Below are 27,721 nucleotides of genomic sequence, written 5' to 3' on the forward strand. Positions count from 1 at the left end.
CCCAGCACAATCCAAATAAGACATCCCCCAGGCATATCATAATTAACTTCACTAAACTTAATATCAAGGAGAAAATTCTGAAATCAGCCAGACGTAAGAAATCCATTACCTACAAAGGGAAGAACATGAGAATGAATGCAGATCTCTCTGCTGAAACTTTTCGACTTTTAATCTCCAAAACAAAATAACTTTCAACCCCAGATCCTGTATCCAGCTAAACTGAGTTTCATTTATGATGGAGAAATTAAATACTTTAATGACATTTATATGTTGAAGAAATTTGCCATAACTAAACCAGATCTTCAGGATATTCTCAGACCTATCCTCCATAATGACCAGCCCAATCCTCTACCACAAAAGTAAACTCACTCAAAAACTCTTGATCAAACTCCAACTTCCACAGTGGCAAAAGGATTAAAAATGTTCAGTGAACTTTCGAAAAACTTGCTACCCAAAATTTTACCAGACTTATCAATATTCTCCATTAATGTGAACGGCTTAAACTGTCCTCTAAAGAGGCACAGGTTAACTGACTGGATACAAAACGTAGGCAAGATATTTACTGCATACAAGAGTCACATCTTACCTTAAAAAATAAATACAGACTCAAGATGAAAGGATGGTCATCGCTATTTAAGGCAAATTGTAATAATAAAAAAAAAAAGCAAGTGTTGCAATTCCATTTGCAGGCGCAATAGTCTTTAAAGCAACAAAAGTAAGGAAGAATAAGAATGGTCACTTCATATTTGTTAAGGGTAATACTCAATATGATGAGATTTCAATTATTAATATTTATGCACCCAACCAGAGTGCACCTCAACTTATAAGAGAAACTCTAACAGACATGAGCAACTTGATTTCCTCCAGCTCCATAATTTCAGAGATTTCAACACTCCTTTGGCAGTGTTAGATCAATCCTCTAATAAGAAGCTGAGCAAAGAAATTTTAGATTTAAACCTAACCATCCAACATTTGGATTTAGCAGACATCTACACAGCATTTCAACCCAACAAAACTAAATACACATACTTCTCATCAGCCCAAGGAACATACTCCAAAATCGATCACATCTTAGGTCACAAGTCTAATCTCAGTAAGTTTAAAGGAATAGAAATTATTCCTTGCATCTTCTCGGACCACCATGGAATAAAAGTTGAACTCAGTAAAAACAGGAATCTGCATATTCATACAAAAACATGGAAGTTAAATAACCTTATGCTGAATGATAGCTGGGTAAGAGATGAGATTAAGAAGGAAACTGCCAAATTTTGGAACAAAACAACAATGAAGACACAAACTATCAGAGCCTCTGGGATACTGCAAAGGCAGTCCTAAGAGGGAAATTTATAGCACTGCAAGCCTTCCTCAAGAGAATGGAAAGAGAGGAAGTTAACAACTTAATGGGACATCTCAGCAACTGGAAAAGGAAGAACATTCCAACCCAAAACTGAGTAGAAGAAAAGAAATAACCAAAATTAGAGCAGAATTAAATGAAATTGAAAACAAAAGAATTATACAACAGATCAATAAATCAAAAAGTTGTTTTTTTCAAAAGGTTAATAAAATAGATAAACCTTTGGCTAACCTAACCAGGAAAATAAGAGTAAAATCTCTAATCTCATCAATCAGAAATGACAAAGATGAAATAACAACAGACTCCTTAGAAATTCAAAAAATCCTTAATGAATATTACAAGAAACTTTATTATCAGAAATATGAAAATCTGAAGGAAATTGACCGATACTTGGAAGAACGTCACCTTCCAAGACTTAGCCAGAATCAAGTGGAAATGTTGAACAGGCCAATACCAAGTTCTGAAATAGCATCCACCATACAAAATCTCACTAAAAAGAAAAGCCCAGAACCAGATGGCTTTACATCAGAATTCTACCAAACCTTTAAAGAGGAACTAGTACCCATATTACTCAACCTGTTCCAAAAGGTAGAAAAAGAAGGAAGACTACCGAACATGTTTTATGAAGCAAACATCACCCTGATCCCCAAACCAGGAAAAGATCCAACAAGAAAAGAAAATTATAAACCAATATCACTAATGAATATAGATGCAAAAATATTCAACAAGATCCTAACAAATGGAATCCAGCAACACATCAAACAAATTATACATCATGACCAAGTCGGTTTTATCCCAGGGTCTCAAGGTTGCATTCAATATACGTAAATCTATAAGTATAATTCAGCACATAAACAAATTAAAAACCAAAGACCGTGTGAGTCTCTCAATTGATGCAGAAATAGCTTTTGATAATATCCAGCATCCTTCATGATCAGAACACTTAAGAAAATTGGTATAAAAGGGACATTTCTTAAACTGATAGAGATCATCTACAGCAAACCCACAGCCAATATCGTATTAAATAGAGTTAAACTGAAATCATTTCCACTCAGATCAGGAACCAGACAAGGCTACCCATTGTCTCCACTGCTCTTTAACATTGTAATGGAAGTTTTAGCCATGGCACTTAGGGAAGAAAAGGCGATCAAGTGTATCCATACAGGGTCAGTAGATCAAACTTTCTCTCTTCACAGATGATATGATTGTATATCTGGAAAACACCCGGGATTCTACTATAAAACTCTCAGAAGTGCTCAAGGAATACAGCAGCATCTCAGGTTACAAAATCAACATTCATAAATCAGTAGCCTTTATATATACCAACAATAGTCAAGCCAAAAAAAACAGTTAAGGACTCTATTCCATTCACAGTAGTGCCAAAGAAGATGAAATATTTGGGAGTTTATCTAACAAAGGACGTGAAAGATCTCTATAAAGAGAACTATGAAACTCTAAGAAAAGAAATAGCTGAAAATGTTAAAAAATGGAAAAACATACCATGCTCATGGCTGGGAAGAATCAACATTGTTAAAGTGCCCATACTACCCAAGCAATATACAATTTTAATGCAATCCCTATTAAAGCTCCACTTTCATACTTTAAAGATCTTGAAAAAATAATACTTCATTTTATATGGAATCAGAAAAAAACCTCGAATAGCCAAGACATTACTCAGAAATTAAAAAAAAAAAAAAATCAGGAGGAATCACACTACCAGACCTCAGACTATACTATACCGGCACAAGAACAGAGAAGTAGATGTCTGGAACAGAATAGAGAACCAAGAGATGAATCCAGCTACTTATCGTTATTTGATCTTTGACAAGCCAATTAAAAGCATTCAGAGGTGAAAAGATTCCCTATTTAACAAATGGTGCTGGGTGAACTGGCTGGCAACCTGTAGAAGACTGAAACTGGACCCACACCTTTCAACATAAACTAAGATAGACTCCACTGGATTAAAGATTTAAACTTAAGACATGAAACTATAAAAATACTAGAAGAGGGTGCAGGGAAAACCCTTGAAGAAATCAGTCTGGGTGAGTATTTTATGAGGAGGACCCCCAGGCAATTGAAGCAGCTTCAAAAATACACTACTGGGACCTGATCAAACTAAAAAGGTTCTGCACAGCCAAGAACACAGTAAGTATAGCAAACAGATAGTCCTCAGAATGGGAGAAGATATTTGCAGGTTATGTCTCCAACAAAGGTTTAATAACCGGAATCCACAGAGAACTCAAACATATAAGCAAGAAAAGAACAAGTGATCCCATCACAGGCTGGGCAAGGGACTTGAAGAGAAACTTCTCTGAAGAAGACAGGCACACAGCCTACAGACATATGAAAAAATGCTCATCATCTTTAATCATCAGAGAAATGCAAATCAAAACTACTTTGAGATATCATCTAACTCCAGAAAGATTAGCCCATATCACAAAATCCCAAGCCCAGAGATGTTGGCGTGGATGTGGAGAAAAGGGAACACTTCTACACTGCTGGTGGGAATGCAAATTAATACATTCCTTTTAGAAAGACGTTTGGAGAACACTTAGAGATCTAAAAATAGATCTGCCATTCAATCCTATAATTCCTCTATTAGGTATATACCCAGAAAACCAAAAATCTTATTATAACAAAGATATTTGTACTACAATATTTATTGCAGCCCAATTCATAATCACTAAGTCATGGAAAAAGTCCAAGTGCCATCGATCCACGAATGGATTAATAAATTGTGGTATATGTACACCATGGAATATTATGCAGCCTTAAAGAAAGATGGAGACTTTACCTCTTTCATGTTTACATGGATGGGGCTGGAACATATTCTTCTTAGTAAAGTATCTCAAGAATGGATGAAAAAGTATCCAACGTACTCAGCCCTACTACGAAACTAATTTATGGCTTTCATATGAAAGCTATGACCCAGTTAAAACCTAAAAATACAGGGAAGGGGGAGAGGGAGGGGAAGAAGGGGGAAGGATGGGCAGAGGGAGGGTGATTGGTGGGATTACACCTGCGGTGCATCTTACAAGGGTACATGTGAAACTTAGTAAACGTAGAATATAAATGTCTTGAAACAATAACTAAGAAAATGCCAGGAAGGCTATGTTAACCAGTGTGATGAAAATGTGTCAAATGGTCTATAAAACCAGTGTATGGTGTCCCATGATGGCATTATGTACACAGCTATGATTTAATAATAATTTTTTAAAAACTTAGCTCACATCAATGCCCTGTAGCCAAAGACCACTGAGAACAAAGCCCTCACCACTATCAAGATGTGGCACCTGGGGAAAACATCACACACCACACTCAGAGGAACAGGCAGTATGTTCCTGCTTCCCTTTTCTTTTCTTTCTTTTCTTTTCTTTTTTTTACACTTTCTGGCCGGGGCTGGGTTTAAACCCGCCACCTCCGGCATATGGGGCCAGCACCCTACTCCTTTGAGCCGCAGGCGCTGCCCCCTTCTGTCTTTTTTTTTTTTTTTTTTGCAGGAAAACCAAAGGTAGATTTAATTTTAACACAAGTATGTTATCCTCTTTGAAATATACTTTCAAATATACATTTTATTGTCTAACTTTTTTAAAAAGTACTATTAAAAAAGAAATATAATTTGAAGTATTTATCAATTTTGGCCTAAGAAATATTTCAGAGAACTAATTCTTTACCAAAATAAAGCAAAGTAAAATTTTATACCAAGTCTAATGGAAAAGATCCCTTCTGTCTTTTTTTAAAGCCTCATCTTTTCTCTCTGACAATTTAAAAAGAATTTCAGGTAAACACTTAGGAGATGTTACCAGCTTATTTCATTTTTTCCCTTCCATCTATGACCTTGAAACAGAACCAAGTATAGCTGTCTCATATGATATGCTTTATCCTCCTTCATCACAGAATCTCTTTTATATGGAAAACTCTGTTGTGATATGCAGATGTTGTTTTAACTGCACATTTCGCGAGATCAACAGTGGAGCCACACCTATTGCATATCTGCGCAAACTCCCCTATTTGTGCCCCAAAGAAAAAAAAGTACAGAACCTAATATGATGTTAGGCTATAGCAATGCTGTGGTTAGAAGTGGTTTAAGAGGAAAACTCCAAGTTACATTTTCAATTGTGTGATGAAATCCATATTATTCCTCAGTATCCAGGAGTAAAATGAAGAATTCTGGGCTCACCACATCTAAAGTGCCATAACAAACCCAGCTGCTGTGTTTTTCATGCCATTTCCATTTATGTGGAGCCCACACCATCACTCATCCCATTACCTCCTTCTTTCTCTTATTTTGAAAAGAAACTGTGGAAGTCTCTGTAGCAAGTAGAATTGTTGCTTTCATAATAATAAGGTATGTTGAACATAAAATCTGCATATCCTAAGCTTGCAGATAATGTGACTCTAGAAAGGAACCTAAAAAGAGGATAAATTTCAATGTCCAAATATCTGATACATTTTATAAATTCAGGAATAATTCAAAGATTGTAAAATCTATTTTGCCATTTCAGTTAGTGGGAATCCACGTGACTGTTCCTAGAATGCCTTGAATTATTGATTGTTATAACCAATGGTTCCCAACCAAATCAACATCAGTACACCCTATAGAAAAAGGATAGAAAAGGGATTCATCATCTTCATAAAAGTACTTCTGGGCAGCAGCATCACTTGCTTTGCTATGATGGCTGAGACAGACAGTGTTTCAAGGTATAAAGCTTCAGATGGGGCAGAGCTAAGAAAGGCCAGAACCCCACATGGCACCAACAAATTTTTAGATTAAATGAAAGATTAGCATTTTAACTAACCTGTACTTTTTATTTATTTATTTATTTTTTTTTTTTAGACACAGCCTCAACTGTTGCCCTGGGTAGAGTGCTGCGACATCACATCTCACAGCAACCTCAAACTTCTGCACTTAAGCAATTCTCTTGCCTCTGCCTCCCAAGTAGCTGAGACTATAGGCACCTGCCACAATGCCCAGCTATTTTTTGGTTGTAGTTGTCATTATTGTTTGGCAGGCCCAGGCTGTATTCGAACCCACCAGCTCTGGTGTATGTGGCTGGTGCCTTAGCCGCTTGAGCTATAGGTGCTGAACCTCACCTGTGCTATTTATAAAAATATGACTGATCTTTATCTGTTCCTTGTAGGGTGACTGAGATACCTCTTTCATACAACAAAGTGCTGCATACAAAATTACTGTGGACAGCTATATTTTAACAGTTAACCAAACAAAAAGTCAGGAAACATATATTCCCTAACATTTGAACACCACTGTGTTCCTACAGAGTATAACCTTGGGGATAAGGTTGCCAGGATGATGCCCCCAGCACTTATTGCAAATCAGCACAGATCCCACAATTCCTGCCCAAATGCCAAGTGGGTCGCTCTCTTGGATATTGCCAACTGAAAGAAATGTGAGCATTTGCCACCTGGCTTGCTGTAGTGACAGGCAAAGACCTTTCCTCTACACTATTTGGTAAAATGTCAAGTGCCAGACAGTGAAGAAAAAGCATTAAGCTATTTCGAAGACTGAGTCCCATTATGTAATATTTTATGCTTAGTGCCAAGGTGGGAATAAAAGACTCCAGAAAATATATGCATTAGGTGAGGACAAGATGTTCTAAAGCTTTTACAATATCAAAAAGAGACATACCGGTAATTAAATGGATGACTTAAATCTCAAAGTGACAAGATAGTAAACCTCCAGGCAAGAATGAGAATGTCCCTGCTTTCAGCTTTCCACTATGACAATTCTGTTTTGCTCCATCTCTGAGACTGACATTTACTGTTGAGTAAACGTCCACAGTGTGGTCTCCCTCCAGCTTACAGGATTCCTTCATATTTCTGACTCAATTCCCCCATCTTTCAAAATTTAGAAATACAGTGACCCATTGTATCTCCCTAGGTTCACCTTTCTGCTGACTCAATATGTTTGAGTAATGCCAATCACGGGAACTGAATCTATTCCATTTTCTTTCCTACTTGAAGGTACCTCAAACCTACACTCAAACCTAACACTTTATGGTCTGTCTGGTGGGTATGAAAATCTAACATCTGCATAGATTGCAGCCCCTCTGAAACAGAATTGCTGGGTACTATATTGACTTTACTTATAGATCCAAAGCTTTATTGTGGAGCTCATCTTTAGTATGTAAGTTGTAGAGACACTACTATAAATTAGACACTGTCATAAATTAATCTCTGTTGTCTAAAACAAGAGGCTCTCTGAAAGAGAAAAAATTGATAATTGAATATGTAATTAGGAATGAGAAAAATCTTAAATTTACAATGCCCCAAAAATATTTAAGCTTTATAAAAAGGATAAAGTTGTACAAAAATTTTATAGAATACTAAAAATTAAGGCAGTCCTCATAAGAACAATTTTCTCAAATTGTGGTATTATTAAATTATATGATCAGATTGTTCAAAGCAAAATCTACAATCAACTTTTCTTTGATTGTATTAGTAAATGCAATTTGACTGTGAGATTTTAAATTGTTGTACTCTCATTTATTTTGAATCTGTTTGTATTAATTAAGTTATTTAATTTTGTAAGAGATATAAACAGTACAAGCTTTGGCAAGTAAGTTTGTAAACTTGCCACCATGTGCTTATGTGGGCAGCACTGTACAAACAACTCAGTAAGGTTTCACAACTTTGGTATATCAATGTCTCACAGTTGTGTTCATGTTGACACATGGTGGTATCTTGCTGAGTGGTGTTCATCATTTTGGTTGTTTTCATGTACCGTCATGAGAATGTTGGAACTTGAATTAGAGCAACAAACAAATATTTATAAATTCCTTGTTAAACTTGGCAAGACAGGAAATAAAATAAGGGGCGTGTAGTCCAAGTTTATGGGGATAATACCATGAAGAAAACAACACTGTACAAATGGACTAAATCTTTTTCTGAGGGGAGAGAAAGTATGACTGATGAAGAAAAGGCAGGGCATTCAGTAATAAGCAGAACTTAGAAAATATTGCCAAAACCCATCAAAATGTGCATAAAAATTGTTGCTGACTGTGTGAAGCATAGCAAACCAAGTAAACATTGATAAAGAAACAGGAAAATCTTAACTGAAAATCTTGGCATGAGAAAGATGTGGCTCTTGTATCACAGCAATGCACCAGCTCACACAGCACTGCCTGTGAGGGAGTTTTTACCCAGTAAACAAATAACTGTATTGGAACACCCTCCCTACTCAGCTGATCTGGCACCCAGTGACTCTTTTCTTTACCCAAAGATAAAGGAAATATTGAAAGGAAGATATTTTGATGACATTCAGGGCATCAAAGGTAATATACAATATCAGCTTTGATGGCTATTCCATAAAAATAATTCCAAAATTGCTTTGAAGGCTGAACGAGGCACTCTCACTGGTATGTAGTTTCCCAAGTACCATAGTGAGACTCAGCAATGAGGTATGTAGCACTTTTTCTAGGATGAGCTCACAAACATAATTGTTAGATCTTATCTAAGGGCATACTCTGAAAACTAAGTCTGTCTCACAGCACAGATTTCTAGACTCTCATTTCCATGTTCCATGGTCAATGAATATACCAGATTTCTTGTGTGAACATATAGAAATGTTGACATAGAAATACAAAACTCCATAAAATAAATTAAAGAGGTTTATTCTGAGCTTAATATGAGTTACTGTGGCCAGGGAAACAGTCTCAAAAGTCCTGAGAAAGTGTGCTTAAAGAGTTGGGCTACAGTTCGGTTATTTACATTTTAGGGAGTCTTTGAATTGCTTACATTTCCCTCATCTTCTTCTTCTCTATGAATAAAGGTATATATGATTCTGAACCTTTTGGCTCACTCTCCTGTCATTTTCCCCCATGTACCTTAATAAATTTGTATGCCTTTTCTACCAAAGCCACCCTTACAAAGTAATAATGGGGTGCAAGGTGAGAACTGTGGTAAGGAGTGAGTTTAAAAATAAGTCACAGGCACAGCTAAAAATAATGAGTCACCACTGTCCCTGTCTGCTACTCTGAGTCACATAGTTGGTGGTCATAAAGATTTCTAGCTTTCTCCTTGGATAACATCACTTTTTTGAAACCTAGGGTTAGTTGCAGAACTATCTTCCAGGTGGATTTGCTGATCTAGTAGACTGGTGACCCACTCCAAGGAACTACTCTACTTTTCTTATAACCCCCACTTAAGAATCTGGTCCTTAAGATTCTACCCAGGTTGGGGTACTATGCCAAGGGACTAATGGTTCCACCCTGAATCAAGCCAATTAGCAGATCATGATTGCCTAATCCTCTACCCACCAAACTGTCTTTAAAAACTCTATCTCCCAAATTCTCAGGGAGGTGGATTTAAGAAATTCCTCCCATCTCCCCACTTAGTGCTATGCAGGATAAACTCTCTGCTATAAACCCTGCTATCTCTGAGTATTGGCTTCCTCTTGAGCAGTGGGCAATAAACCTGGCTGGGCAGTAACAGTGTTAATCTGTCTATTATCTGTTCATTTCAGTGAACCTCCAGGGAAACTTTCCCTTTGCCCCTACACCTTATTTAGATAGAGCACATGATACTGGAGTTGAGTTCTATTCTCTGCTGGCTCTCAACTTTACTTTCATCATAACCCTGTAGGAGTGTGTTTGGTCCTAAATTCCATCAAGACTCTCAATAGACAGCAAAAATAGCAGTGTGGTCACCTGAAAATAAAAAATGTGTTATATTTAACTTCATAGGGGAAAAAAGATATAATAGAGAAAAAGAGGGGAATTCATTACAATGCCATTACATTAATATTCTTCTACTTTGAAAAGTACTGCTATTTAAGACATATACTCCTCACCTTCATAAAGATTACTAATATGTGGTTCCTGTGTTTGCAGAGCTTACCAGTTCGATATGTGAATAAAGTAATATTAACACCAATCCTCTAAATGATATTTGCTGTGACTCCACCTCTTAACTTAGCAGGAAATTTGCCCAAACATTACCATTCTTTCTCCCTTCCTGTATTTCTCAGGGATTTCATGATGATAGTAATACCTGACAGATTAAACTGTGTCCTGGTGATGACAGGGAAAAATTGGAACATTATTTTTAAAATGGCATGGATGAATAAAATAGCATGGAATACATAGAGAACTACAAATAGTTTAAGATTGAGAGAGAAGGAGTATATAGCTCAGCACAGTGGATTGTTCTTCCAATAATAATAAAATACTATGGATGCCATTTGGGTATGTAAAATTGCTTTAATAGCAAAGAATATATAAATTATAATGATTATTAAATAAAGCAAGAAATAAACAAGTAAACAAGAAGGGATCATCAGAAGGAAATACAGCTTCCCTGGGACACCAGGTACTCTCAGAACAGGATGGTAGAACTTTAAATGTTAGAACTGCATAGAGGAACAGAGCTCTGGGTGTAAGAGCTCACTCTGCTATTGTCATAGGATTGCTAATATTCATTTTTCTACCTCTTCTACCTCTCCCATCCCAAATACTTCCCCAACTCTTGAAAATCATGTCTGCCTATTACTTTTCTGGTGAGAAATAAGCTTGTAACTTTCTGGTGAGCATTGTTCATGTTTGGCTAGGTGAAGTGAAGGTTAGTTTCTAGACATAATAGCCTTCAGGAGCCCAGAATTCAGACTTTACTGACGTCTATACCTAATCCTCCTCTCATCAGAAATTCTGTATTCCACAGGAATAACTCAGCAGATAGGACATAGCTTACAAATCAAGTCAACTTGAACAAATATTGAACTACCCCAAGAGAGGAAGGAATTATTTAAATCAAATAAAACAGAGCATATTACCTCACCTTGACAACTGAATCATTTGCCCTTTTCAATTTTGTGGAAAATCACTCACTAATCAATTTACTCAAATTTGCAAGTTTGGCATCCTTGAGAGACAATCCTCCATGATATTTTTTATTTTTTTTAATTGACAAGTCATAATTGTATATAGAATCTAGAGAATTCCAAACTCTTCAAAGCAGAGAGCAGAATGATGGTTACCAGAGGCTTAACATTGGGAAGGGAGAGAATGGGGAGCTGTTGGTCAGAGGATACACCATTTCAGTTAGACAGGGGGAATTATTGCACACCAGGGTTAAATACAGTTAACTACAATTGTCTCCGTGTATTTCTCTTGCTCATACTAGAATACCTGAAACTAGGTAATTTATAAGAAATGAAATTTATTTTCTATAGTTCTGGTGGCTGGAAAGTCCGAGGTCTGAAAGCCACATCTAGTGATATCCTCCTTACTGTGGAAACTCTGTAGAGTCCCAATCAGGGCATTACATAAAGAGGGTGTGAGTGTGCTGGCTCAGGTCTCTCCTTCTCATCTTATAATGCCACCAGTCATGTGATAATCCACAAATCCAATACCTCCTTAATCCATCAATCCAAAAATGGATGAATCCATTTATCAAGGCAAAGACTTAATGATCCAGTCACTTCTTTTTTTTTTTTTTTTTGTAGAGACAGAGTCTCACTTTATGGCCCTCGGTAGAGTGCCATGGCATCACACAGCTCACAGCAACCTCCAACTCCTGGGGGCTTAAGCAATTCTCTTGCCTCAGCCTCCTGAGTCACTTCTTAAAGGCCCCACCTCTTCACACTGCCACAATGGGGATTAAATTTCAATGGGAGTTTTAAAGGGGACAAATATTCAAACTGTAGAAGCAAGGCATTGCATATTTCAAAATAACAAAGAGAATAAATTTCAAATATCTTTCTGAGACATTTTAAATTTTTTTTCACAATTTGTATGAGCTTTTGTTCAGAAGTATCCCATAATAATGATGGAGATCAGAGTAAGAAGAGAGAAATAGTATCTCCCTCTGGGGCAGAGGATAGATTTGTTTCCTGAAGATAATGTCTCCCTCTAGCAAAAGGTGGGTGACTTTGCTAGCAGCTCCTTCAAAGGATTAGAGTTTCCTGATTTCCAGGTTCCTCATGAGCCTACCTCCACATCACTGTGGGCGGCATTCATTGGGGCCTACCTCCACATGGCCCCCACCCTTTCCAGTCAAGTGGAAACTATGCAAACATGGAGCTCAGGCTGGGTTGAGCTGTGCCATGAGCAACAACATCCTTTGTTCCTGACCCAGGAGTCTGTGCCTTCAGTCAGCAACTGTAAAACTGTGTCACATTAACTTGCTAGCTTATAAACAGGGTAAAATCTCAGCTTCTTCACAGTTCTCAATAGGCTTTTCTCTAATACAATTAATGTGTGTCTTCTTTAAGTGTTATCACAGGTGTCTTACAGATAAAATAAGTTCCAATTTAAACATTCTTTTCAATTTGTCATCACTTATTTTGGAGACATTTCTTTCCACACTTCCATTTTTATGCCTTAAAGTACTTCCCAAAAGTATCCTTATTTTTGGCAATGATAGGATGCTGTAGGCTTATGTAGAATATTTCTGTCCTAAATATAGAATCATCTATTCTCTAAAAAGCACGAATATTATTTAAAGAAGAAGAATGTAAATCACAATCTGAACACCAGTGTAGGCATAATCATTCTATGGCATAGCACAAAAATTACACTATTTTGTCTGAAGTTCATAAATTCATGCTTTAAAAAATTCCATGGAATGAGAATTATAAATTTATATATTTTCCCTTCTCACTAACTTTGATGCTATATGTTGTCATTTTTTCTTTTTCTTTAAGGTCTTTGGATTGGCTTTAAAGTGCACAGACCCTGACAACATCTGATACTGAAATCTCCAAGAATAAAAGAAATCCTCAATTTTCATATTTTGTTCACGGATCGATTTTAAGCAATAAAGAGCCTCTTGCTAAAAATGTCAGTGGGAATTAAGTGCTTCGAAAATCTTTTTAAGAGCTGAAGAAGTTGATTCTAGGATACACCTCCAAGAATAACTAGAACCACATCACAGAACTGCTGTGCCAAGGAAACTGCTCTTCAAGAACAGTAGTAGTCATGGTTTGAATGTCCCCTCCCAAAATCATGTTGACATTTAATTGTCATTATAACACTATTAAGAGGTGGGGCATTTAGGAGGTGATAAAGCCAGGAAGCCTCTATTCTCATGAATAGATTAATGTAATTAACATAGGAGTGTATTATTTATCACAGGAGCAGGTTAACAATTGAAAAGGGTAAATCTGATCAATTTCCTCTCTGCCTCCTATGTGTATTTGCCTGTCGGCCATGCTATGATGTAGTACTAAATCCCTCACCAAATGCCAATGCTGATGACTTCCTAGACCCTGGAAGTGTGAGAAATAAATTTCTTTTCATTATAAATAACCCAATTTCTGCCATTCCATTATAGCAACAGAAAATGGACTAGATAGTCTTGCCAAGGAAAGGGGAAAACCATTATTTCCAACTGTTGCCTGCGCAAAACTTGACCTCAGCTGTGATCTGGAGATCAGGATTCCATAGCTAGAACTGTTTGCTGATGGAAAACCTGACCTTAACTGGGAAAAAAAAAAAAAAAAAACAATTGAGAAGCCACTAACAGAACTAATATTCTGTCCTACCTTCAATCTGGGGGTCAAGAAGCCATTGCCATAGCTGATGTCTCCAGAGCAATACAGCACCAGCTCAGTCTGCAGCAAATACCTAACACAACACTGTCCCCCTACATAAAAGTTACAGATTCAGTTCCTGCCCCCAACATATATGATTTGCAGAAACTAAACTATTTCCAAGAACAAAGCCATAAGCAAACCTTAATGGGAAAGTGTGGACTTCAGCCTTTTCACAAACAAGAAGCTCAGTAGAACATGGGAATACATAAGCTGAGACCCCCATGAGCCCTTCAAAAGCTAGGGCAAAGTCTGCTGGTGGTTAATTATACTCCTAATTGAGAAGAAAGGAGTATAAAGTGAGGGGAATGTTTACATGACTACCCCTGTATGGGGAAATCAGCAGTGCAGGCAGCTGAGACCATCAACTAGTAGCTTAGGCAAGAGAAGCTGAGATGTCTGTCCGAGGAGATGAGACTTGCTCTTCCCAAATTCTCTCCTGATTGCACTGTATCTGGTCACTTCAGATGTTGCATTACCTTATGTCCCTATTTACCCTCTACTCAACCTTCCTGGGGGCTGTAATCTCCCCACTCTCATTCTTAAACTTGACTGCTGACTACTGGCTGCAGTGCATTCTTGCATGTATACTCTGTTTTGTGCCCAATAAAAAGATTCTGGGAAGCAGGACAGGCTGCTGCATTGTTTCAGGCTGCCACCAGGCCCATGAAACAGTGTATGCCTTTACAGGCTTTCAGGTTTTATGTCCCAAGTTTGGTGTGAATTTCATGATTTCCTTAGCACCGTCTCCCTTGCTGACCACTGTCCCAGGTTGGGGTCCACTAGACACCCAACTGTAGAATGTGATTGAAAAGATGTTGAGTGAGTCTCTATATGCTATCTACTGTGATTCTTCTCTCAATATACTTCTTTCCATTTTTAGCTTTTAACAATAGCAATACATCCATTGTTTAAACTTTTCTTTCTCCTTCCAATTTAAGTCCAGGGTCATCAGAGTCAGAGTGACTAACAAGTGTCAATCAGCTCCCTTTTAATTCTCTAATTTCCTTGCCTGGTACCTCCCCACATACATTATTTTTTCCAGCCATTCTAGCCTCCTGGTAGTTCCTTCAATATGACAGGCACACTCCCACCTCAGAGCCCTGCTACCCAATCCCCACCTGTGATAACTTTTCCTGATATTTGCATGATTACTTCACTCGTGCCCTTCAATATGTGATACTTCAAATGTCGCCAAATCAGTGAGGTTTTTTTCTGGTCAACTTCCTTAACTCGAGTTCTCCTCAACCTCCCTTCCTCTGGAATTCCCAATCCTTCTTTTCTACTTTATGTAGAGTTCACCATTATCCTAGCATACTATGAATTTTCCTTATTTATAGTATTTATTGTCTTTCCCCACTAAGATATAGAGCCATGAATGTAATATTTACATTTTGTTAACTGTAATACCTCAGTGCCTAGAACTGTACCTGGCAATAGTAGGTGGTCAATAAGAAAAGATTAACAAATAAGTAAATAAGGAAACAAATAATAACTGTTCCCACCTAACATAATGCATGTATACAAATAAAAATGCAACTATTCCTTCCTTTAGGGAAATGCAGTATCTTGTCACTCATTGTATTCTTCTCTAGTGCTGTTCTTTGCTTCTTTGTCTCAGGGATAACTTTATCTTAACATATTTGTAGTGATTAATTAAATAATGAAAGTAACTGCCACCAATACACCTTGTATAAAATATGAGGAATAAAATAAGGGGTAAAAGGAATCTGATTAATATTCATAAATACATATACTATATCAAGGAGAAAGAGATATATTATTCAGTCTGGTCTTTGCAACTAGACACAGACTGTAGTTAATATTTAGAACTTCATTCTGCTACCTATCAGATGTTTCCTTTAACTTTAGCTGACCAAGGTTTGTTATATGATGTATGATCCTATCCTTCATTACTGAGGTGTCTGAATCCTAAAGGTCCATGTGGTTGCTGCACCTTTAATTAAATTGTACCATCTTAATCTTTGTAGATTCCATCCAAGATAATTCCCTGGATTTTTTAAATATGCTCCCATATTCTTTATGTAACAGTCACTCTATGTCCCCTTGATAACCTGTATTAATCACTCTATCAATAGAGTATCATTTTATAAATATTAGATCAGTACAAGAGGAGGTGAAAAAAAGCAAATGGCAGTCTCAATATCCCAGCTCAGTGGAATCTCTGTTATTTCCCCTGGTGGAAGCATTTGTCTCCTGGAACTAAGATGCCTCAGGGTCTTAAGAGGAATAAGTATTTTTCAAGTTAGCAATTAAGTGTAATAGTAAAAGGTATCATTCCCACTGCTACCCCATAGTTCCCAAATCCATCTATTATGGTTTTAGAAAACCAAGTATTTTGTCTTAGTTCAGAAGATATAACATGATTCTGGAGAATAAGATTGTAACTGAGCAAAGCATTTTTTTCTATAGACTTCAATGTCTTCAATAAGTTAATCTATTTTCTAAGATCATAATTGATACATGGTAAGATAAATTAATATTATGGAAAGCCTGTTATCTCATTTTTATTTTTTCCTGTACAATGATTTTCTTAAATAGAAGTAATAATGTGTGGGACACCATAATGGTGAAAAACTTTTCAGTAAGTTTAACAGTAATGTTGCTGGAAAAAAGGACAGTAAGTTCCACAAGGCAGGAATAGCAAATCCATTTCATGAACCATCTTCCTCCATCATATGCTGATAGGCAATTTTACTTGGGGGTCTCAGATACGCATTGAGAAGTTCCAGTACAAGAGAAATGAGTGTCTTGAGAATTTAAGCAGGTTTATTATGTAATTTATTTGTATCTCTTGGACCAGCTTGAGCCCAATCTCATTTGTAGTTCTACCATTTGATGATAGAAATGTGTTGGTATTGCAAATTCTATAGCCTGATGGACTATACAATATTCAGTTCAATCAAGGTAATTATTTGGTGTTCTCTAGTAGGTATTCAAAGTAGGCCAAATCTGATTCACAAAAGCAAAACAGTAATTTGCCAAAGGAGTCATGGCTTTGCCTCAAAACCATAAAAGACTATCTTGTGATTCTACTATAGAAATTTTTTAAATGCTCCAAACAGCATCCCAGTAAGCCAAAGATACTTTGAGCATGACTGGATGTGCTGTCTCATCAGAGCCACAAGATTGAGACAATTGCATTCCTGCCTGGGGTAATCTGAGGTTCTTCTCTTGCTGTTATACTCAATCAAAACTAATAGCTTTGCAGATTGGAGAAGCAAACAAAATGTCATTCATATTACTTTCAAGATTCGCACCTAGCATTGTACTCCTTTTGCTTTGGTGGGAGATGTAAGTGCAGAAAAATTTTAAGTGATATCCGAAAGTCCTCAGGCTCATAACCTCTAGAATTATCACTGAGATTGTAAGATTCTGAATTTTTGTGGGGTCTTTCTCCCATCTTCTGCCACGTATGTATTTTAACAAACATCTAAGGGTTTTTCTGTTTCCTATAAATTAAGTCTTGTACTCATGATTCTATCCACGTAGTAAAGCAAACTGACACTTTATTGAATAGAGAGACAATCACGTTCTTTCATGGATGAATTATGGCATGAGACAGAGAAGGGATGTAGAACAGAATTAAGATAGTGAAAGTATAGTGCAGTCCCTGCTTGGTGAAAGCAAGTTACTCTGTAATCCTCAATTTATTGGTAGAAAGAAAAATAACATATTTCATTTGCAGGGTATCACGTACCAGGTTCTGTGTTTACTCACATCTGGAACAACACCTGCCAGTCACTAAATTTAAAATAATCCACTAGACATGCCTAACTGACATGTTAAATATGCATGTAATCACAAAATACAAACAAATGAAGCAAACTGGAAAAAAAAGTACTTGTGCTGTTAAAAGTCAGAATAATTGTTTACTTTAGGAGGGTAATGGCTGAAAGAGATGAATGTCTCTTTTGATGAGCATGTTAAAAAACTGGAATCTTCTCGATTAGAGGCAGAGGAGGCAGAGCAAGATGGCAGCCGAGTAACAGCTTCCTTGCATCTGGGCACCGTGAGTCTGGGGAGATAGGACTCCAGGCATCTCTGGCTGGTGGGATCTGCCTATCATCACCCCTGTGAGAATACAGGGAGTCACCGAGAGACTTCCGGACCCCAAGAGGAAGACCAAAACAGTGGAAAAATGGCAAGTGGTTGTGTGTGTTCAATCCGTCTAAACCTGCCCACAACTGTAAGTTCAGTAGCAGCAAGACTGCAAACAAGAAAGGCCTTACCTGTGAACTGTTTTGGTGTCTTTGGACTTGGCACTCAGTTGAACTGCCTTGGGGAGAGCCTGAGCGGGAGTCAGAGAATTTTGGCCGTTGTCTAGGGCCCCAGTCTGAGCCGCTGAGCCAGATGGAGCTAATAGTGTTTGGCTGTGGGTCACAGGGAGCCATTGTGAGCGATCTGTCCCGGCAAGCTCCGCCCTCAGGGTCACAGAGCTAGAATCGGGTGGGAGCTAGTAACCCAGCAACCAAGTAGCCTAAGGGTGGGGTCTGAGCCGCCTTGCAACCCTAACCCTCAGGGGCAGAGTGAGACCGGTTTTAGCACACTGGGTAAGTGGATAGCCACTTCAGCAGTGATTCCAGCAACAAGCACTTTCCTGGGAAAGCTTCTGCTCAGCAAGTTTACAAGTTCAAAGTGCCTTTTCAGTGGGCTGAAGAGAGATTTAGGGTGTCTACCTGCTGGGGTTTGAGAAATCAGCAGCCTCCAGTCGTATCAGAACTGTGATTAACATCTCATACCCCAGAAGACCACATGTTGCCCAGACAATATTCAATAACATATACATACTGCTTTGTTTTTGGTTGTGTTTTTTTTTGTTTGTTTGTTTGGTTTGGTTGTTTTTTTTGTTTATTTTGATGTTGTTGATGTTGTTTTGTTTTTTAATTTCAACCTTTTCCATACAGATCCTTTTTCTTTCTCAATTTTTCTAGTTTAATTATAATTTCCCATTGTTTCCTTTTTCAATAACTACAACTTCATTTTTGCTAGTGTTTCTACTGCTATTAGTTGGTTTTTCACCCAATTTTAATCCCATAAAGTTTTCTGTTTGCTTGTTTGGTTTCATTTATAGCATTTTTGTCTTTCCTCTCTACTTGGTGGAGGTGGGGTACTGTGTCTGATCAGGTTAGCAAAGAGCTGCCGACCTCAAGGGAACCACCCAACTGGGCACCCCCAGAAGGTGGGGTTTCTTTAAGGCTCTGTCAAAGTACCCTATGTACACCTATATTGCTCTGTCTCCCTCTTTCTGTGCCACTCTTCTTTTTGTCATTATTCCTTTTAGCCACCCCCTCTCCTTTCTCTATTTTTCTTTTTTTTTTTTATCTTATACTCGGCCCTCCTTTCTTTCATCCCCTTTTTGCTCTTCAACCTTCTCACCCTTCTGGTCCTGTAGCCCTTACTCCACAGGCATGAGAACTTAAAGAGCAAGAGGAAGTGAAAGGAAAATTAGGGCAAGGAAACAGATAAAAGAAATCACTCATCAGGAAGAATCAGCAGAAAACTCCAGGCAACATGAAGAACCAGTCCAGAACAACCCTGCCAAGGGAACATGAGGTAGCTACTGCAGAGGATTCCACCTATAAAGAAATGTTAGGAATGACAGAAAGGAAATTTAGAATACACATGTTGAAAACAATGAAAGAAATGATGGAAACAATAAAGGAAACTGCTAAAAAGTGGACAACAACCAAAAGGAAATCCAAAAACAGAATCAAATAAGAGATGAACGATATGAAGAATATAAAAAGGATATAGCAGAGCTGCAGGAACTGAAACAGTCAATCAGGCAACTTAAAGATGCAATGGAAAGTATCAGCAACAGGTTAGACCATACAGAAGAAAGAATTTCAGAGGTAGAAGACAAAGTTCTCGAGATAACTCAGTAAAAGAGGCAGAAAAGAAGAGAGAGAAAGCAGAACGTTCACTGTCAGAATTATGGGACTTTATGAAGCGTTCCAACATACGAGTTATAGGAATTCCAGAAGGGGAAGAAGAATGCCCCAGAGGAATGGAAGCCATACTAGAGAATATTATAAAAGAAAATTTCCCAAATATCACCAAAGATTCTGACACACTGCTTTCGGAGGGCTATTGGACCCCAGGTCGCCTCAACTCTAACCGAGCTTCTCCAAGACACATTGTGATGAACCTGTCCAAAGTCAAGACAAAAGAAAAGATTCTGCAACCTGCCAGGAGTAAGCGCCAGTTGACCTACAGGGGCAAATGCATCAGAGTGACCGCAGAATTCTCTAATGAAACTTTCTAAGCAAGAAGGCAATGGTCATCTACCTTTAATCTACTTAAACAGAACAATTTCCAGCCCAGAATTCTGTACCCTGCTAAGCTAAGCTTAAAAATTGATGGAGAAATCAAATGATTTACGGATATACAAACATTGAGGAAATTCGCCACAACAAGACCAGCTCTACAGGAAATACTTCCACCTGTTCTGCACACTGACCACCACAATGGATCAGCAGCAAAGTAAGAACTCAGAAATTAAAGGACAGAACCTAACCTCCACACTGATGCAAAAGATAAAACTAAGCAATGGACTCTCACAAAATAAGACAAATAGAATACTACCACACTTATCAATTATCTCAATAAATGTTAATGGCTTAAATTCCCCACTGAAGAGACATAGATTCGCTGACTGGATTAAAAAACACAAGCCATCCATTTGCTGTCTGCAAGAAACACACCTGGCTTCAAAAGACAAATTAAAGCTCTGAGTCAAGGGTTGGAAGACAATTTTTCAGGCAAATGGAATTCAGAAGTAAAGAGGAGTTGCAATCTTATTTTCAGATACATATGGATTTAAAGCAACTAACGTCAAAAAAGACAAAGATGGTCACTTTATATTGGTCAAGGGAAAAATACAACAAGAAGACATTTCAATTCTAAATATTTATGCACCCAATTTAAATGCTCCCAGATTCTTGAAACAGACATTACTCAGTCTGAGCAATATGATATCTGATAATACCATCATAACAGGGGACTTTAACACTCTTTTTACAGAGCTGGACAGATCCTCTAAACAGAAATTAAACAAAGATATAAGAGATTTAAATGAGACCCTAGACCAACTGTGCTTGATAGACGCATATAGAACACTCCACCCCAAACATAGAGAATATACATTCTTCTCATCACCCCATGGAACATTCTCCAAAATTGATCATATCCTGGGACACAAAACAAATATCAACAGAATCAAAAGAATTGAAATTTTACCTTGTATCTTCTCAGACCATAAGGCACTAAAGGTGGAACTCAACTCTAACAAAAATGCTCGACCCCACCCAAAGGCATGGAAATTAAACAATCTTCTGTTGAATAACAGATGGGTGCAGGAAGAAATAAAACAGGAAATCATTAATTTCCCTGAGCATAGCAACAATGAAGACACAAGCTAAAAAAACCTGTGGGATACTGCAAAAGCAGTTTTGAGAGGAAAATTCATCGCTTTAGATGCCTACGTTCGAAAAACAGAAACAGAGCGCATCAATAATCTCACAAGAGATCTTATGCAATTGGAAAAAGAAGAACGATCTAAGTCTAAACTCAGTAGAAGAAAAGAAATATCCAAAATCAAATCAGAGATCAATGAAATTGAAAACAAAAGAATCATTCAGAAAATTAATGAAACAAGGAGTTGGTTTTTTGAAAAAATAAATAAAATAGATAAACCATTGGCCAGACTAACGAGGAATACAAAAGTAAAATCTCTAGTAACCTCAATCAGAAATGATAAAGGGGAAATAACAACTGATCCCACAGAGATACAAGAGATCATCTCTGAATACTACCAGAAACTCTATGCCCAGAAATTTGACAAGGTGAAAGAAATGGATCAATATTTGGAATCACACCCTCTCCCTAGACTCAGCCAGGAAGAAATAGAGCTCCTGAACAGACCAATTTCAAGCACTGAGATCAAAGAAACAATAAAAAAGCTTCCAACCAAAAAATGCCCTGGTCCAGATGGCTTCACTCCAGAATTCTATCAAACCTTCAAGGAAGAGCTTATTCCTGTACTGCAGAAATTATTCCAAAAAATTGAGGAAGAAGGAATCTTCCCCAACACATTCTATGAAGCAAACATCACCCTGATACCAAAACCAGGAGAAGACCCAAACAAAAAGGAGAATTTCACACCAATCTCACTCATGAATATAGATGCAAAAATTCTCAACAAAATCCTAGCCAATAGATTACAGCTTATCATCAAAAAAGTCATTCATCATGATCAAGTAGGCTTCATCCCAGGGATGCAAGGCTGGTTTAACATACGCAAGTCTATAAACGTTATCCACCATGTTAACAGAGGTAAAAATAAAGATCACATGATCCTCTCAATAGATGCAGAAAAAGCATTTGATAAAATCCAGCATCCTTTTCTAATTAAACACTGAAGAGTATAGGCATAGGTGACACATTTCTAAAACTGATTGAAGCTATCTATGACAAACCCACAGCCAATATTTTACTGAATGGAGTAAAACTGAAAGCTTTTCCTCTTAGAACTGGAACCAGACAAGGTTGTCCTCTGTCACCTTTACTATTCAATGTAGTGCTGGAAGTTCTAGCCAATACAATTAGGCAAGACAAGGAAATAAAGGGAATCCAAATGGGAGCAGAGGAGGTCAAACTCTCCTTCTTTGCTGACGACATGATCTTATACTTAGAGAACCCCAAAGACTCAACCACAAGACTCCTAGAAGTCATCAAAAAATACAGTAATGTTTCAGGATATAAAATCAGTGTCCACAAGTCAGTAGCCTTTGTGTACACCAATAACAGTCAAGATGAGAAGCTAATTAAGGACACAACTCCCTTCACCATAGTCTCAAAGAAAATGAAATACCTAGGAATATACCTAAAGAAGGAGGTGAAGGACCTCTATAAAGAAAACTATGAAATCCTCAGAAAGGAAATAGCAGAGGACATTAACAAATGGAAGAACATACCATGCTCATGGATGGGAAGAATCAACATTGTTAAAATGTCTATACTTCCCAAAGCAATCTACCTATTCAATGCCATTCCTATCAAAATACCAACATCGTACTTTCAAGATTTGGAGAAAATGATTCTGCGTTTTTTATGGAACTGGAAAAAACCCCGTATAGCTAAGGCAGTTCTCTGTAACAAAAATAAAGCTGGGGGCATCAGCATACCAGATTTTAGTCTGTACTACAAAGCCATAGTGCTCAAGACAGCATGGTACTGGCACAAAAACAGAGACATAGACACTTGGAATAGAATTGAAAACCAAGAAATGAAACTAACATCTTACAACCACCTAATCTTTGATAAACCAAACAAGAACATACCTTGGGGGAAAGACTCCCTATTCAATAAATGGTGTTGGGAGAACTGGATGTCTACATGTAAAAGATTGAAACTGGACCCACACCTTTCCCCACTCACAAAAATTGATTCAAGATGGATAAAGGACTTAAACTTAAGGCATGAAACAATAAAAATCCTCAAAGAAAGCATAGGAAAAACACTGGAAGATATTGGCCTGGGGAAAGACTTCATGAAGAAGACTGCCATGGCAATTGCAACAACAACAAAAATAAACAAATGGGACTTCATTAAACTGAAAAGCTTCTGTACAGCTAAGGAGACAATAACCAAAGCAAAGAGACAACCTACACAATGGGAAAGGATATTTGCATATTTTCAATCAGACAAAAGCTTGATAACTAGGATCTATAGAGAACTCAAATTAATCCACATGAAAAAAGCCAACAATCCCTTATATCAATGGGCAAGAGACATGAATAGAACTTTCTCTAAAGACGACAGATGAATGGCTAACAAACACATGAAAAAATGTTCATCATCTCTATATATTAGAGAAATGCAAATCAAAACAACCCTGAGATATCATCTAACCCCTGTGAGAATGGCCCACATCACAAAATCTCCAAAGTGCAGATGCTGGCATGGATGTGGAGAGAAGTGAACACTTTTACACTGCTGGTGGGACTGCAAACTAGTACAACCTTTCTGGAAGGAAGTATGGAGAATCCTCAAAGCACTCAAGCTAGACCTCCCATTTGATCCTGCAATCCCATTACTGGGCATCTACCCAGAAGGAAAGAAATCCTTTTATCATAAGGACACTTGTACTAGACTGTTTATTGCAGCTCAATTTACAATCGCCAAAATGTGGAAACAGCCTAAATGCCCACCAACCCAGGAATGGATTAACAAGCTGTAGTATATGTATACCATGGAATACTATTCAGCCATTAAAAAAAATGGAGACTTTACATCCTTCGTATTAACCTGGATGGACGTGGAAGACATTATTCTTAGTAAAGCATCACAAGAATGGAGAAGCATGAATCCTATATACTCAATTTTGATATGAGGACAATTAATGACAATTATGGTTGGGGGGGGGAACAGAAAGAGGGAAGGAGGGAGGTGGGTTTGGCCTTGGTGTGTGTCACACTTTATGGGGGCAAGACATGATTGCAAGAGGGACTTTACCTAACAATTGCAATCAGTGTAACCTGGCTTATTGTACCCTCAATGAATCCCCAACAATAAAAAAAAAAAAAAAAAAAAATGAATGTCTGCAAGCCAACATCCAATTTCTCTTATTACAGTTAGATTTCTTGTAGCCATTTATATTATTATGGAGAAGAAAAATATTTTGACTTATATTTCTGACTTTTCCATTAAAGCGGAATGCCTTTTTTTGTTGTTTTTTGCTTTAGTCATAAAGAAGAGGGAATATATGATAACGTAATGGGTTTGATTTCTCCTTCATTGTACACTGCTGCTGAACATCTAATTGTTTGTAGTTGTCTAAATAAAATGCCTTGAAAACGAAAATAAATAAATAAGAAATCAAATTTTCTTGGCCTTGTGAGATGAAGTTCAAATGAATTATATACACATTTCTTTCTCCTCAGATTTTAATTCTACTCAGTTTCTCAGATATGTTTTTGATGTCTTGATAGAGCTGGACTTGATGGATCTCTGATCAGAAGAGATCTCCAAAGTTACATCTATTCAATGTCACATCTCTCAAGAAACTCACTCTTACAAACAGAAGTTAATGGGAAAGAAGAAATTGCCACAGCAGTGACCCATATTCATGAAATTTACAGAATGAACCATTCTTCAGACCTAAAATAGTATATCCCTCACTAGATACTACTGCTAACACATAACACCTGAAGTAACCTCAAACCAAGGCATGGGGCCGTGTTTCAACTGCAGGAGATAGAATGAATGGAGAGTCTGTGCCAGTTGTCTAGAACGCATGATCTGCAAACATAAAGTGATTTTGGAAAAATATTTCAGGAAAAGTTATGTTTGACATGATGAATTTATCATATCTGGAGAAAAGCCATTCTCTTTGCTTTTTCAGAGAAGGACGTTTGAGAAATTGCTCCCTCCTTGCAAAGTTTAGCAATTTGCAATGGTAGCAAATCCTCAGCACAATCCTATAAAGTAATCACAAGAATTTTCCCCATTTTGTAAATAAGAAATTAAGATTATAGAAATTTAGTAATCCAAAGGAACAGAGTGGAAATTTCAACCCTTCTGTCTTACTCTGCAGCCTAAGATCTTCATCATTTTGTTATATTACCTGCAAGAAGAGAAATAAACTACCTTAAGGAAGCAGTTCTCATTTCTCATGAGATAAAAATTTTCACTTTGAGCAACCGAAGTATATTTCTCTTGAAAAGGCCAGCTGGTATCATGGAAATATTTTGACCTGGATTTAAAATTACTCAGTCTTTATAAATCAAATAAAGCTATTCAAAGTACTCATGCACGCACACTCATACATATACCCATACAGAAGCTCACCTTCTTCTGTAAGCTATATTTTATACGTGCAACAGTGGCTTTTAAAAGAGATGCCAATAAATTCTTCCTGGCTTGCATCTGGAGAAACTAGAAATTCATTCAATTATTCATTTAATAAATATCTTTGCATTCCTACAGATGCTACCATCTCTAGATCATATATAAACACCTCAGACATGGATGGTTAGAGAAGAGAGGAAACAAACATGTAACTATAATAATGGCTCAGGCATCATAATCAGGATAAAGTGTTATCAGTATAGAGAAGGATAAAATTCCCTCCAAAAGGGAAAGAGCAGGGGAAGTTTTCATAAAGCAGCAGCATTTTAGCCGAGCCCTATAGACAGAGTGTATAACTAGACATACAGAAATGGTATTGTGACTGTTGCCTTACTTAGCCAGAGAAATGTGAAGCACCAGCTATTAAAGCTGAAATTAAAATGTTGTTTATTTTCCTGCAACAGGCTTTTATGTTACAAATGGTGCTTTTGAAAGACTTCTTATGCACACAGAGCTCTTTCGTATTCCACAGTATAAGAAATTAGAGAGAGAGTTGTGAGGGCATTAGAAGATGATAATAATCAGGTATTGGTAATAGAGAAGCTTTGCTTTAGGATTTATGTTTAAATGCTACAGTAATCCAAGTTTTCATTAGCAATAGTCCTTCTTTTTAAAAAAGTTAATTGGGGGGCTGCGCCTGTGGCTCAGGGGAGTGAGGCGTCAGCCCCATATGCCAGAGGTGGTGGATTCAGACCCATCCTGGCCAAAAAGTGCAAAAAAAAAAAAGTTAATTGGGTCAGAAACATTTTTTTTTCCTATTTCCACGTAGCTCTTGGTCACAGAATAGGACTTGGGCCTTGTTTCTTTGCTTCTTGTTCTGTATTCTGCCCTAGTTTATCATGAATTTTGTGTCCACCTCCTTGTTTATTTCTTTTCTCTGACTTTCTACTTCTTTCTCATTTGCTTCTTTTTTCTCTCCCTTTTTTCTCCTTCTCTGTCATCATTCTCTGTTACCCTGGTCCCCTGGTGATAAAATAATGTCCAGTCTTAAAACCAGAACAAAAATAAATGCAGTGAGCCCAAGTACTTCCTAAAGATTTTATTTATTATAGCCCAGAACATAACCTTCAGGTGTAGCATCAGCTCTTTAAACTGTTTATTTGAATGAAAAGGATAAATAGACCTAAATGCATCTTTAACTTCTGCCTAGATCTGAGTATTAGCCAAAGCCGTGTGTTTATACAGCATTAGAATATTGCTTCTAAAAACAAGCCATTTTCCTGCTGCCTCTGGACACCAAGCCTCCAGATGAGAAAATGTAGTTTAATCCTAAATCGTATGTTTGTTCTATGCCATTTCCTTAATATTAAATTAGCAATGTCTTTTTTAAACATGAAAGGAAGCTTTGCCAAAATAAAAGGTTATGAAACAAATTTTGTCCTTAAAAATTTCAAAGCTATAGTCTTTGTTAACCACTATTAATAAAACTAGGATTTATACACATATGTGTATATATTTATATATTTTTATACAATTTTATATAGTGTGTTTTATTACCAAAAAAAGTGTTTACCATAGAATTCCTGGAAATACTGAAAACTCCCCAAACTTCCAATTTTTACAAATATAATCCTCTTTTTCTCTCATAATACTTGTATCATGCAGTCTTAAAAACTTTGGCAAATAGCTTGATGGTGGTAATTCTGATCTTCAGTTTTAACTGTTATTGCCAGTTGTTTGTAAGAACAAGTGAATGTGATTGTTGTGTATTTGCAGCTCATTTGAACAATTATTGGAAGTTAAGTGTATCCATAATGATTGGAATGTCCCAGTCACCCTATCCAACCAAGAATACATTCCACCCCTGAGGAAAAAGGCTAATGAAAATAAGAGTCAAGATCAAAGACATTATGGGGCCACTGCATAAGGGTTGGTGTTTTCAGTGT

This window comes from Nycticebus coucang, chromosome 12, assembly GCF_027406575.1.
Source record: "Nycticebus coucang isolate mNycCou1 chromosome 12, mNycCou1.pri, whole genome shotgun sequence".
NCBI classification, from domain to species: Eukaryota; Metazoa; Chordata; class Mammalia; order Primates; family Lorisidae; genus Nycticebus; species Nycticebus coucang.